Below are 12716 nucleotides of genomic sequence, written 5' to 3'. Positions count from 1 at the left end.
AACTTGGAACTGAAGCCATCTCAACCTTCTCCTCTGATTGCATGGCAATCTCATTTCAGAATTCAAATCCATGTAACACATTAGCAGAAGAAGAGACTAAGCTTGGGAAACCATGCATCTAACTGCAGCATCAACTAAGATGTTTCCCAATGCTGCATTGCTATGTATGACAAACCATGTCTACGGCGCTACCATCTCAGTGAAGGTTTCCCTACTGTAGATTGGTAAAATGATGCAACTAATAACACAAAAATTTAACTTCCACAGAAACATTTCATCTAGCTCAGTCAACCTAGCTGACTGGGAAAAAAAATAAATCAAACTATCAGATGAATTACAATTTACTCAGACATATACTCCTTTCAGAATTGCCTGCTGGTTTGCAAAGAAAATGTATTGCAATTAACTGTGCAGGGCCTGATTCCCAAAATGATTATTTTTAGCAAAGCACCACAGATGGGCACTTAAAATCCTTTTTGTGTCCTGGCAGGAAAAAAAACCAGAGGAGCTATAGTTTGTCAAGTGGGATTTAAAAGGTTTTGAAAAAAAAGTGTTACAATGATCAGTCAAATCTCAGACATAGTTTCAGACTAAGGTCTTCAGTTGGAAATTGGATGAACCTCCCAGAAGTAGTATTTCACCTTATATTGGTGCATTTTCTCCTAAGAAGACTTGCCAGCATTTGAAAAATGTAAATATAATAGTCCTAGTTAACCATAATAGTTACAGTAACACATATTGGCAAATTTTCAGTCAGTGATAAAGGAGCTTTCCTGCTCTTCCTTTCCCTGCAGTAGACAACTTGAGGAGAAAATCTTCACAATATTTTTTGAATGGTCATGCACAGAAATCCACTTACACAAAAATGGGGAAAGATTAGACAGCAGATACTTAATCAGATGGAAATGCAGAGGCTCTAGAAATAGTGATTTCAGGCTACATATTTGTGACATTGCAAATATCACATCAACTTCTTCCCAAGCTCTTAACTGCTGCAGAAAACCTCATTAGCATAAATATTTTTCATTGCCTTCCTCATTAAGCTTTTATTGCAAATTTACGCAGCTGTTTACCATGCTGAATGGTACCTCATCAAAATCTCATAGTTCTTCAAAGAGTCTGTAACAGCTCCCAGTTTTGATAAAGCCTGGATAATGGACTGCAGAACAATCGCTAGGAAACTAATTTGGGTTTCTTCCCAAACTGAAAGATGGGCTTTTAGAACAAGGAAATTTCTAGTCTTGTGAATTAAACCTTCTTTTCTGTGGGAGCCACCACTGACAGAGTGGTGATAGAAATGGCATTTCTGTGCACTCTAAAACAGCAATCCCTGAGGTAAGTTTTGTATTATTGAACTGTCAGAAGGAGTAAGCAGGGCTGCAGAGAGGGAGAGGGAGAGGGAGAGGGAGAGGGAGAGGGAGAGGGAGAGGGAGAGGGAGAGGGAGAGGGAGAGGGAGAGGGAGAGGGAGAGGGAGAGGGAGAGGGAGAGGGAGAGGGAGAGGGAGAGGGAGAGGGAGAGGGAGAGGGAGAGGAATCCCAAATCTGTAGTGCAGAAGGTAAAGAGAAACAAAAGTAAATTGCTAATATAGACCAACAGAACTAAACCAACAAAAGAAACTAGGAAGGAGTGATTTTGAATAAGGAAGCAACTGGAGACCCTAACAGATTTCCCACTGTTTGCTAGGAAAGAAGTGGCTATGGCAGACTAGGTACATAAGCAGAAAACACTACCTTGTGACAAAAAATTTCTACCTGATGCAGAGGGACAGAGGCATTTCCTCTCTGACTGCTCCTTTCCTTTAGGTAACACCTAAAAATGCATTTCAAGTGCAAAACCAAGTGTCTTGAATACCATTTACCACTAAGAGTTAATTATTATGGTCAAGTTTCTTTCTCCTAAGGAAAAAGTTTCTATGAACACCATTTTCTCCCTCTCTGCTGTATCTTTTGAGGTAGTCCTAGTTCAAGGTAGTCTCTACAACTATTAAGGCCCTGAAGGTAAGAGCAGTTAAAAATTGGTGTCTGATAAGGCAGTTCCCGGGAACATCTTCACTGAGATGCAGGAAGAAGTGGGGAACAGCATACAGAATAACAAACCAGTTATAACAGTGCTTTCTGTCACAAGAGTTGTAGGTCCAGGAAAAGAGAAAAAAAAAAAACATAAGCAAAATTACACGTATTTCTTTACGTGCACTGGCCACTGAATAAATGATGAGGGATCTGTCACCTGTGCAAGGCAAAATAAGGAGTTTAGCTCAGTTGATCAGAGCACAGTGGGAATAACACCAATATTGTGCATTCAATCCCTGTACAGGACACTTAAATTTAGGACTCAATGACCCTTGTGGGTCCCTTCCAACTCAGAATATTCTGAGTTTGTGGTACTGATATGTTGGGCAGAATAATCACTTTTCTTCTTCCATAAATGAAAATATTAGTCTTAATGTATTTGCAAATTCATTTGCTAAATAAATAGATCAACTGAAACAATTTTAGGAGCAATTTTGAAAAAAAAAAAAGAGCTCATGCAAAGCAATCATGCTGCTGTAGTCTGTCCCTTATATTCACCATGTTTCATTATACTGTGGGGTCAACATTGCTGTAACAATTGATGTAACATCGGTGTAACTTGGTATGCTTAAGGCCACAGAATGGAAATTAGATCAAACAGGTCTCTAACTATAGTGAAAGCTTATTTCAAATGCTGCATAGGAGCTTGAACACAGGTAAAACTAAATGACTAGTCAAGTTGTAAAAAGATAGAGGACTAGGGTACAGTGTAAAAGCTAGAGCAAGAAGGCTCAGGTCCTAGGACAAGAAGAAAGTGCAATGATGGTTTTCCTTAGTGCTGTAGAACCATACACATGTGCACAGAGGTACAACTGCACAGGTGAGGAATTCTAGTACTGCACACACTTCAGGTACTCACCCACAGTATACTGTCACTTAATCTCCCGTGACAGACCACTATTCAGGCACTCAGCTGCAATGCTGGCTGTGTTACAAACACCTAATTAATGGGAGTAATCAGAAACACCCTGGTTATGCTGATCCATCCATTTTGAACTGCCTTCCTATACAAACAGGTTCCAGTAATTCATAGATAAAGATAAGTTACTGACATGCTCCTCAAACAAAACCTGCCTTCCAGCAAGCAACTGCAAGGTATTAATGGGCATCCATAACAACAACATTATCACTACTACTACTACTACTGCTACTACTACTACTACATGCTTTTATTAAAAAGGATTTCTTCTCAATAATGATTCAATATCTGTTTAGATTATATTGCCTAATCATACAATCAAGAGGCCCAACAGACAGACCTTGACAAATCAGAGGGCTGGGTAATCACCAACTGTGTGAAGTTTAACAAAGACAAGTGCCAAATTCTGCACCTAGAATAGGGTAACCTCGGATATGCAGACAGACTGGGAATTGGGACACTGAAGAAGAGTGCTGCAGAAAGGGACCTTCCCAAATCAAAGTAATCCATGAATTCGTGATACTCATTCTACATGTAAGAAAGAAATGAGAGTGCTCCATTCTCATCTAGTGCATTCTACAACTGAACTGTTTTGAAAATGCCTGCAGAATGAATCACCCAAGATCAAAGAAAATCAGGATAAGCATTGATGATTACCTGTCCCCTATTCTATGAGGAGAATACACCTTCTCTACAGCTCACATAATTGCTTAAATCATTTATCTCAAATGTTTTACTTCTTTAGTCTAAAAAGTGAATTATTTATTATTTCTTTATTCCACAAGTGAATTTATTCCTCTTTCACAAATGCATTCCCATGAGTTGCATCAGCCATTAACTGACACTTAAGGAACAGAAGCAATCAAGCCACAATGCCACATTTCACTAACAGTGACTACACTGAAGCCTTTGGACATAATAATAACAAAATTCTAGTTAAAGCTATCTTTCTTACAAGCTTTAACATGAAATTCATTTGCCATTTTAACACTGTTGAACACTTAATTATGAATAGGTATTTTTGCCTTTATTAAAAAAACAGAATTAACAAATAAAGGCAGATGCTCCCTTTAAGCACATTTCAACACAATATCAGGATGATGCAGAATAATGTCTGCAAAAAATCACACATTTTATGTATGCTGCAAGATACTCCAGGCGGATGCCTGTAGGAAGTGATGCCTTCTTAAAGAGAACTGGTTTAACCATAAGGTTTTTTGTATTAGTATTTATAGATATTTGCTCATTATTTGCTCATACTTGTCACACACATTGACCAACTTTTACATGTATTCAACACCACATTCCTTAAAAGAAGTCTCAAAACAAAGGGGTGGCATCCATTTTCCGAGGCAGGCAGATTGTGATACCAAATCCTTCCTGTAGCAGTAACTCAGATTTAAATATTCAGCTGTGATTTTTTAAAAGTTCTTTGACTCTGCTATTCTGCAGACCACCTTACCAGCTGGAAAGATCCAATACTTGGATTCTTAAAAAAAAAATAAACAAAAACAAAAACAGCCAGGAAGAGAACGGCTCTGTTATTTTCTAACTTCAGGCACACATTAATATAAAAAAGGATTCGAGGCAGATTCAAATAGAAACTAGCAAAAATTACTAAGATGAGTGCAGCTTAAACATTAAGACTAGGAATAAGGAGTGTGCATTTGCTTTATGCTGACACATACTTCATGAGAAAGATAAAACCCCAAGAGAAAGCACAGAAGACACTAAAATTTCTAAGACTGGGCTCTCAGCACATTTATAGATATATTGCATTGCCTCCCTCACATACAGAGTGATCAGATCCCCACCACTTCTACCAACTGGATAGGATAGCAAGATACAGCTTCAAACCCTTTAAATAAAGTGAACCCGAACTAAATTTTGGAGTGACATTTTCTGTACACACTGCCTTCTCCCCAACCATCAAAAATCTTCATCAACTGAGAACAATCTAATATACAAGATAGGAGGGCACGGAAGTCTCCAAATCTGTGGCTGAGTTTGGACTCAATTACACCTAGGCTTCTCCAGGAATTTAGAAAGCAAGGTGTCCCACATCCTGGCCCCCACAGGTTGGCCCGCCTTGCAGTTCCCACGGTGGGGAAGGCAGGGGGCACAGCCCTGTGGATCAGGAATCCAGGGGTCGGAATCAGAAACAGAACCTTCAGCTGCTCCTTCAGATATTCTGGTAGGAAAAATGAACATAGAAGCTATTAGCCTTTCTCATACCAAAATAAAAAAGAAATCTGCAAAACCCAAAGGGAGTTTGGCTGAGACAGCGAGATCTTTAAAGGGATGATATAGGTTACCTTGAACTTGCTTGTGTCAGTCCTGACCAACCTCTGAGATCTTTTCCAGTGTCTCTTAACCCCCTCAGAATTTGATCTGTGGGAAAGCACGTGGAAAAGATCTCTGAAGGGACTCCTAGTGGAGCTTCAGCAAAGCTCCAAGGGAGAGAAAGTTGCTGATGGGAATGATATCACTTTTGAACATTATGTGGTATGGGGGACTGCCTAGCCGTGAGAACCAAACTCAGGTGCTATCCAAATCTGTTAAAGATAAAATCTGCCAAGTTGCAGAAAGGTTTTTAACCAGTTAACAACGACTGAAGCCAAGGGTACTTATATTAATATCAAACAGTGTGCCTCAGAGAATTTCTTGCTGTTTGTCGACCGGCTTTATGCACAAATAGAGAGGTAAGTTGAAGATCTGGTAGCAAAAGCAGTATTGATTAAGGAGGTGGCTCAGAGGAATGCCAACAAAACCTGCTGCAGGGTGATCCTAGGACTGCCCATCAACCCTCTGCCTACACTAGCACAGATGATAGAAACGTGCCAAGAAAGCAGAGCTGTTCTGTGCACCAGAGAGAAAGCTGGGACTGGAAAACTGAAAGACTGCAGCAGCTGTAACACCAGGAGTAAAGAGGCACCGATGTCACCAGAGCAGCTTCAACAGGTCATCTGCTTTCAGTATAAGAAGCCAGGACACTTTGCCAGAGACTGTGACCAAAGCCAGCAGCAGCAGAAGAAAAACCAGAGAGAAGGAGCAACCAACAAACAAAAAAACTGAGACCAGAGTGCACACCCACTTCTAACATAAACGCGTACCATGATATAAATACAGCAGGCTCCACAGTGGGGAAAGCCTCTCTCCTAACAAAAAAGGGGGAGGAAGGGAAGCAGAGTGCAGCACAGCTGGAAAATAAAAATGACAAATGTTTGCTTAACAAAGTCTGGCAGCCTCACAGGTGCTTCCGGCTTATGACTACCAAAGCCTTTCGTTTCAGGTCTACTGGTTGGACAGTCATTGGAGTGGACCTGCCAAACAACTCACAGGACCTGACAATAAACCACATGGTACTGGACAATGAGTATTTTGTTACTGGGGACACCTAACACCCCTGGAGATTGAGGTGGCTCCCATGACCATCACCTCATTCTCCTGGCACACTGTCCTCAGCCACCCTTCTATCTAGCTGAGGGGCAAATCCTTGCCCAGGCCATTCCCATTCCAAAGGAGGTCCCAGTAGATGAAAAAGCACCTGCAGTCTACTGGGCAGAAGTGGTTTATGAGGACAAATCCTCTATGGCATGCAACCTAACCCATGGATCAAACCACTTCCATGTGGAAGGGCTGCTTGATGGGGGCAGATATGACGATCATACCTGAGAGGATGTGGTCATTGGGAGTTGCAACCCGTAGGTGGCAAAATTCAAGGTGTAGGAGGGAGCTTTTGCTTTACCTATTAAACTGTCTTAATCTCAACCCACACGTTTCTCACTTTTATCCTTCCAATTCTCTCCCTCGTGCCATAACAGGGAAATGAACAGGCTCTTGGATGGTGCCAGGTGGGGATAAACCACAATAATACCCCCTCCAGGACTTCTAGCAGAAGGACCATTTTCCTGATAAAGATCCTCAGGCAGCTGCAAAGTTTCTAAGTTCACAAATGGAGCAGAAGCCCCTCCTCTTGACTAAAGGACACAGAAATTTGTCAGCTGTATTCTGCAGTGCATACACAACCAAAAGTCCTTACTTATATATTCAGAAGTTACTGGAAATGTGTAGCATCATGCATAGTTTATGCCTGCCATCCCTTCTGTCTGCTACCTCATACTTCCTCTGAACAAAATGCAAAATTTAGAATGCAAAAAAAATAGGGAACGAATAAAAACAAGTACTTTTAAACTGAAGTTATTCCTACATTTCCTGCTTTTTTTCTAAATTTTTTTCAAGACAATAGCATTTATTCAATACAGTTTTTACAATTTTTCAAAAATTACTGTTAAAAAATATACATATGTCTCAGGTATTAATGGAGTACAGCACTTCTAGAAAGCATCTGGTCTAGAAGTCTTTATTAGACAAGCATGACACTAAAGCAAAAGAAAAGCCCCTAAACAACTGAACTACATCTAAGGCTGCCTGGAGAACAAAGTAATAAACCAAAAAATTATTTGATGGAAAGCACATTAGGTGCATTAATGTTAGATGCTAACATTAAAAACTCAGACAACAAATGTCAATTTGTCCTGTAGATACCATTAGTATTTTAAGAGTAATGAAGTGTTCCAGTAATTGTGCACTAGTACATTCTCATATTTGTATAGAAGGTACACCCCTTGGAATTTTCTTCTTAGAAAAACAGCTCCCACAATTGCAGCATTTGAAGTTATTTCTTTCTTGGTTATTAATTTATACCTCTTCTTCCCATTAAAGACTTTGCATAGAGAATGATTTTTCTTAACCTCCAGACAGATACTTAACGCAACAGATCTTACTCTCTATTTTAACTTCATTATGATATGCAAAGGTCAAACTGGGAATAAGCATTTGAGAGCAAACAAAGCCCATCTGTATACCAGTGATACCATAACTGTGTGAAAATTTTGGTGTTAAAGAAATTTTACAAGCAAGCCAAGACTATTTTTTTTTTTTCCATCAATATCTCACTCCTTCACAGTTATTTTTACTTGATCCACTGAATAAGTAAGGCTGGAAGGGACCACAACAGAATGTGGGGTCCAACCTCCCTGCTCAATCAGGGACATCCTAAAACACATGGCACAGGTTTGTATTCAGACAGTTATTGAGTATCTCCACTGAGGGAGACTCCACAGCCTCTCAGAATCCTCTCCTAACGGCTCCATGTCTCTCTTGTCCTGTGGAGCCCAAAACTGGACACAGCACTCCAGATGTGCCACACCAGGGCTGAGTAATGACTAAGCTGTCCAAACAGACTTTTAACAGATCACAGCTGCAGTTTTGCCTAAGAAAGCTAAGTGCTTTCTTATGTATAAAAGCCATTTATCATGCAGTACTTCAAATTACTTTGAAAATACCAGAAAAAAAGTGGACAAAATTGCATTTGTAAAATAGTCTTTTTTCTTGTAAAAAATACCACAAAACTATTTGGAAAACTATTGATGGAAACATTAGCAAGGTTTTACTCATTTATATGCTATAGAAGAAACAATTTCCTCTCTAATCCCTAGCTGTACTTGTTTCTGAGAGAAGCAGCATAGCGTTGTTTCCAATTTTCCAGTCAGTGACATCTTTCAAATTTCACTGTTGAGTTGCAAGCATTCAGTAAAAAGGAAATAGTTATGATTATAATTCTGGAGGAACACTTTTGGGGATCGTAACTTAGTTACAGAGATCTTGGGGGGAAAAAAAAAAAAAGTACAGTGCTTCCTAGTAACATTTACATAAGGAAACTGCTAATGCTAATTTTTTTTACCAAATATCCCAATCTTTGTTCAGACACCATTATCATGCAAAAATTCTTCTAAAATTCACTGGCAAAGCTAAGTTTTGGGTTTGTGAAGAATATTTCAATGGAAACACTAAATGTGTTGCTCTTTGCAATGCATTTATCCTGCCATGGTATGCCTCTGGGTCCTAGTTTACAGTGTAAAGATGTGCCCAAAGGTATGTATTCTATCACCATCTGTTGAAACCAGGTGGGGTAGTGATCCTTATCTCTGTGGGAGATACCCTCTGCTAATGGGTCATCTCTTAAAAACCAGGTGGGGCAGTGTTCTTTATCTTTTCCACAACCCATCCTTCCTCCAGGGAGATATCTTCTATTAATGGGCCACTGAGTCTCACTGCATGACTGATAAAATCACATCATCCCATTGGGAGATGCTCCAGCCAGGAGGAGAAGCCAAGCCTTTCCAACCTCGATAAAAACCTGAGATTTGGAACACCAAACCTGCCCTTACCCACTGGTTTCTAGAGGACAAGAGTTACCAGACCTTTCTACAGGATCAGCACTTCAACAGGACGGCTTCATTTGGACTACTACTACCCCCCTAACTAGCGGGGTGTCAGGTTGTATTCTGATTCTGTCAGCAGTTTTCTTTTGCACTAGTGCATGTATTTAATTTTTCTCTTTTTTTTTCCCTATTAAATTGTATTTCTGACTTGGAGTCTCTCTCTGGTTTTGCTTTCAAACCATCACACTCTGGCACATATTTTCTCCATGTATTGTATTGATTAAATAACAGCTTGAAAAATAGAGAGTCGAAACAATTCAGTGTAAACATCTTGAACAAAAATTAGAGTGCATATCACCAGCCAGGCACACAGGAAACAAGTAATCTTAAACCACCATAGTTTCATGACCAGTCATGACTTAAAAAGGGACAGCAGAGGAACAAAACACTTAACACTTTTTTTCAGTTTTGATAAAGGAAATACAATGATTCACCTTGGGTGAAGTAAAGGCAATTCAAACCTGCAAGATGATGTATGCATGACAATTTCAATCTAAAACACATCCTCCATTTAACATTTATTTGTAATTCTCTCAGGAATCAGAGCAGATATTGTCTAGAAGACATTCAATTAATCAAAATGGAAAATATAATTTTACACTACTATATCATATGCTTTCAAAGGAGTCATGCTGTCACATTTTTTATATAAAAGCAGGTTTTTTTGCTTGGAGGCAATTTATCCAAAGTATTATTTCCCATAGTAGATGGATTGTTTTGCAATAGTTACTTGCACAAGAAGGGTTTTTAAAATCTGGCATAATTAATTCTGAAGGTTCCTTACCTTCCTTATTTTTTTTTATTGTTTCTTTTGTTTTTTTAATTTGTTTAGGTATTTGTTATTGGTATTTGTTTTTGTTATTTGTTTTACCCCCAGCAAACTGGGGATATATTACTTCATTACCTGAAGCTCTAATTGGAGGATTAACCCTGATATGTAAATGGATCCAATTTATAACTTGTAACACTTGTGACTATAATCCCTCTCAGAGGCTTCTGACTGCCCAAAGTACCAATTGAAGGCCTTTAATAAATACCCACTTTCATGCTCTTAATCTTTTCTAGCCTCTGTTTTAGATACCACTCCAAGGCATCAATTGTAGTAGTTTGAACACAATCTAGTGAGAGAGCCCAGGTCAGAACTACAATTTAATAGGAAAAAATAAAATAAATGCAAACACACTGGATTAACCTGACATCCTGACAGCAAGTCAGGATACAAGATGACACCTTGTTGGTCAGGGTGGTGGTAGCAGTGCAATTAAAAGGTGGCTGCAATCCTGTTGAAGTGTTATATGTGGTTCTGTTGAAGCAGTGATCATGTAGAAGGGTCTGATTTTCCTCTGAATGTCCAGTGGTGGTTATGGAACTCCTGTCCTCTGGGAATCCAGTGGATAAGGCCATTTGTATTGTTCCAAATCTCAGATTATATCCAGATAGGAATGCTTGTTTCCTCCGCCTGGGTGCAGCAACTCACTGGGATGATGTAATTTTATCAATCATACAGTGAGGCCTGATGGCCCATTAACAGAAGACATTCCCTCAAGTTATCAGGGAAGAGTCACGGAAGAGACCTGCTCCACCAGGTCTTACAGCTCATGGAAATGGTGATAGAATACACACTTTTGGTTACATCTTACATTGTAACCTAAGACAGTGGCTCTCTGGGTTTTTCCACTAGCAACTGCCCTAGGAAATTGTACAAATACATGCATCTTAGATTTTGATCCCAGTTTGATCATAACAGATTTGAAAAAACCCCTAAGTGCAGCGTGTATGCAATTTATTGTTAAGAAACTAAAAGAAAGACTATGCGTCTGTGTTTCTCTGGCAAGAGCAAAACTCTTAAGTAGGCATCCCCATTCATTTTTCTGTATGTTTCAGAAGTCTTTCCACCAGCCAAGTCTTTTAAAAATATCATGATACAGCAAAGACAGGTGATATTAGTTTTTAAATTCATTATGTTCCTAGTAATTTAATTTTGATAAGATAAGAACAAAACTCAATAGACATCAGCCACAAGTTTGACTGTCACATTTCTGGAGCATCTGTGTCTTTGAATTTCATTTTAGAGAGACTGAGATTACAGGAAATGCTGAAGGAGATGGAAAAGATCAGTCACACAGTTATCACCTGTAGAAATCCCTAAATAGGCTTTCTGTAGGTCTTGAGATGAGAAACATGTTGATCTCTGCTATTTAAGAATTATTTACTTTTAAGAGTCCTCTAAGCCAAACCTTGCTAATATAAATAAAAGTAGGACTAAGCTAAGAAAAGTAATCAAAGCTTCATATATAGCAAATTAACTATTTTTAGAATATTTCACCACTATCTTCCAAAACATGCTGAAATTACTTTATGAAGAATATTTACTTATGTACACAAAAGAAAGTATGACAAAAACCAATTAAGTTGTATAATGGTCCACATAGTAGCAGCAATGGAACACTCTTCATTTTCCTCAACTGTTTACATGCCTCTGAAGACAGCAGAAAGGACCAAACAACCATCTGCTTGAGGGAAGATTTTGGGGAAAGGACAAATCAACAGTATCTTTTCTTTTCACTTTGCTTTAGTTAAGAGCAAAAGACAGATGGACTGAAATTAATGTTGAGCCATTCTGAATTTTTTTTTTCACCAGCAATCACAAACAGACTTTCTTTAGGTTTCCCACAGAGCAAGCTGAAGCACTTAAGACACCCAAAACAAGAGTGAGTAATAGTAGGGATGGCCACTTTACACGTAGTGGTACACAACAGGAGAGAATTGTCCAGTAATAAAAAACCCACAGCAAAGACAGTCTTAAAACAAGGCTGAAAGTTGAATGCAGGGTCAAGATAGTCTAACAGCTCCTACTTGAAGACTTCAGAACCAATAAAAATAGCAGAGTGTACTGGAGAAGTAGCACATAGACATAATGTACTGCAGGGAAAAAAAAGTTTTTGTGAAACAGAACAAATATAGAACACTCACACTAGCAATCTTGATTTTATTTATTAACAGGAAGATTGTTTTGACTTTCATCCTTATTAGTGAGGTATTTTTCAGTATGAGTGCTATTTACAACATTTATTAATGAGTGATTGTAAGACAAGTAACCTACTGAGAAAAAACTCTTGATAAAAGAGAACCATGTTATGTTCCAGCTGAGCATAATGACAATCAGCTGATTTAATGTAACTTCCTACATTTAACAGGGCAATAACAAATGGTAATCAATGTAGAGAGAAACACATAATAGGAATTTTAAAAGACCTGCATTTAAACTATGATTCAATTTTAAGTAACAGTCACTTAACACTTAGGCCATTTCATCTTCACTATGTTCATAAATAGGTTACCTCAGTAAAGTAGATGACTACTTCAGTTAAATATGTATCTGTTTTTTTGCAGTCTATCATAATTATTCTGAGTAAAAGAATTGCTGTAATACACATGAA

General features: G+C 38.7%; 1 protein-coding gene across 1 annotated transcript in view; it reads right to left on the bottom strand.

The window, feature by feature from the left end:
* MLLT3 (MLLT3 super elongation complex subunit) overlaps positions 1-12716 on the bottom strand; it is a 127238-nt gene that overhangs the window by 60219 nt on the left and 54303 nt on the right. The gene's annotated exons all lie outside the window — the stretch shown is intronic.

The sequence above is a fragment of the Erithacus rubecula genome (assembly GCF_903797595.1).
Source record: "Erithacus rubecula genome assembly, chromosome: Z".
NCBI classification, from domain to species: Eukaryota; Metazoa; Chordata; class Aves; order Passeriformes; family Muscicapidae; genus Erithacus; species Erithacus rubecula.
Note: the sequence above shows the minus strand (reverse complement) of the source record. Positions and strands in the feature narration are given on the sequence as shown.